Genomic DNA, 2,782 nt, shown 5'->3' with positions numbered 1-2,782 from the left:
GAAAAACAGCCGGCACAATCCTCCAGGAAGCCAGGAGGAGATAAAGAGAGATGTGTGTGTATGTGTATCCTCTGAGAAAAGAAAAAGGTGTTTGTTTGGAGGTGGTGTGGATGCTATTGTCTCTGTCTATATCTGTATCTATCTATATATATATGTGTAGAAGTGTGTCTATATATGTGTGTGTGTGTGTGTGTGTGTGTGTGTGTGTGTGTGTGTGTGTGTGTGTGTGTGTGTGTGTGTGTGTGTGTGTGATTAAAAATATATCCAAGAGGTACAATGCATGTGATTAGATTTCAAATCTTCTAGTGCTGTCCATTGCTGTAGTTTGCTTCAGCTCAGTGTGTGCATGTATGACTCTGACTCTGATGGGAAACTGACTAAAAGTAAAATATTCAAAGGCATTGCAAGACCAGCCTCTTTACCAATGTGTGAACGTGAGCTCACTTTCTCTCCCTCTCTCTCCTCCTCTCTCTCTCTCTCTCTCCTTGAACAGGGAGAGATGAAAAAGAGGTTCTGTGGAACATCAGGAGCGTCTGCTTAGGGGATTTTATGACTACAGGTCTTTTTTCAACCCTTGTAAACAACTCTGAGGAAATGCAGCATCCAAAGTGAGCAGTTAAACTTATCCCAACAGCTGGCTTAGCCTTTTCTATTTCTTCTCTCTCTTGCGTTATCTAATGTTGCAGGAGATTGTGTTTTGAAGGGAAAATCCCTGCTTGCTTCTGATTTCTAGTCTGTGTGTTTGAGGCGGCGGGTGGAAGGCAAAGGAGAGAAATACCTATTAAATCATTGCTTAATTTCAACATGAACTAAATTATTTTCTGTCCCAAGGGGATGTTTTTAATGATAAGAATTTGCTTTGTCTTCCTTTCTCCAAACACAGTGGTAGAGGAATGTGGGCTTAGGGCACTCCTGGAGAAAGCATACTGGTGTATTATTATTAATTAGTGTTAATAATTTTGTAATGGAGATTGCATTGGTCAGATATTCCCATCCCACCTCTCAGGTAGCACTTTGGCAGGCAGGGAAGGAGACTGAATTAGAGGAAAAGAGAAACACTTGTGTTGTGGGTTTGGTTTTGTTTTTTTTACCCAAATGACATTTCAAACTAATTGAAAATCAGGAATACTGTACCTGCAGCACAGACATTTGCATAGATAGAGAGAAAATCCTACAGGGACCTGTAATAACAGACAATACCCAGATGCGTATTGGAGACAGAGAAATAGACAGACTGAAAAAGTGTGTAAATATATCAGTGTCTCTCTCTCTTCTCCTTCATCTATGAGTCTATGAGTTTGCCTGTCTGTGTGTACTCTTGCAGGGAGAGAGATCGATCAGACAGACTGACGGACAGGTCAGTGCTATAGCTGGCGAGGCAGATGCAGCAGACAGGCAGACAGACAGACTGAATCAGTGTGAAAGACTGGCCCACCGGTGCTACAGGAGGGTAGCCACACAGTGCGGTCTGATTTGTTTTCTGAAGCCAGGTCCATGCTGAGCACAGCAGGCTGCTGGAGCACATGTTGTACAGTTCAAGATGACACTGTCTCTTTAAAATCGTGGAGCTTGGTCATGCTACTATCCAATCAGCATTTTAATTTAATTGTCACATGTCATTGCAATATTGTTTTGCAAAGTAGGTACAGTTAGTATTCTGTGTGAAATATACGTACAGCACAGGTCAGTACTTTCAGGGCCTGATTCATCCCCTTATGAGCCCAATCCAGCTCCCAGTGTAGCCAATGGGAGTCTTTCCATTCACTTAATTAGGAGTTAGATCAGCTCATGTGGTGTCATATATATACCTATACATATAGATAGATATAGAGATAGATAGATAGATAGATAGATATATGTGCAAAGTAGGTACCAAATGAGGGGAAGGGTGGTCCACCGGTTAGCATGCTAGCTGGAGACCTGTCTTCAGTTCCTGTCTCTGCCACTGACTCTTTGTGTGACCTTGGGAGAGTCATTTGGCCACTCTATGCCTCAGTTTCCCATCTGCAAAATGGGGAGAAGAGCACTGCCCTCCCTGATAGGCCTGAAGGGCTTATGGTCTAAACCAGGCAGAGTAGACAGTGCACGACAGGAAGCCCAGAGGAGGGAATGGCCAGTCATTTGTGGACTCTTTTCTTGTGGGCATTGCATGAGAAGTGAGTCCTTTGGAGGGGACTGAGAGAGGGAGTGGTGACTCGGTGGGCTGGGCTAGGGAAGGGGCTCTTTGGGTTGGGAAAAGGGCAGCCTGGAGAAAGACATGAGAATGACCTGGAATGAAACAAACAGGTGAGGCCTCCAGGCTGGCACCACTGGCAGAGCAAAGAAAGTGGAGGTGATATGATGACAGGGGAGGCCAGAGAGGGGCCAGTCGGATGGGAGAGTTGTTCCAAATATGCGTGCTTGTATTTGTGTGAGGGTTTGAAACTACTTGTGGGGGAGGGGTTCCCCTGGTTTTCTTTGCAGCCATTTCACTTCCCTTCTTTGCTTTTCCTTGTTCCATTTAGGTTTGGTCACTTTCCCTCCTGCATCATTTATCTTCCTATTCCCTTGTCTCATTCACTCTCTCCTCTGCATTTTTTAGGGAGGCCCCGTCTTTCTCTGTCTCTCTGTCCGCCCCGCCATTCTCCATTTCAGTCACTCTAGTCCCCTCTCCTTGGCAGTCCCTCTTTTCTGCCTCTCTGCTCTGTCTCCCATCATCACATCCGGCCCCCCTCTGAACCAGAGCACGCTCTGCCAACCATTCCGCCACGCCTGCCTCTGTAGTGGCCTGGAGATGACAGGA

The sequence above is a fragment of the Emys orbicularis genome, chromosome 13 (genome assembly GCF_028017835.1).
Source record: "Emys orbicularis isolate rEmyOrb1 chromosome 13, rEmyOrb1.hap1, whole genome shotgun sequence".
In the NCBI taxonomy this organism is placed as follows: Eukaryota; Metazoa; Chordata; order Testudines; family Emydidae; genus Emys; species Emys orbicularis.
This window is presented reverse-complemented; position numbering follows the sequence as displayed.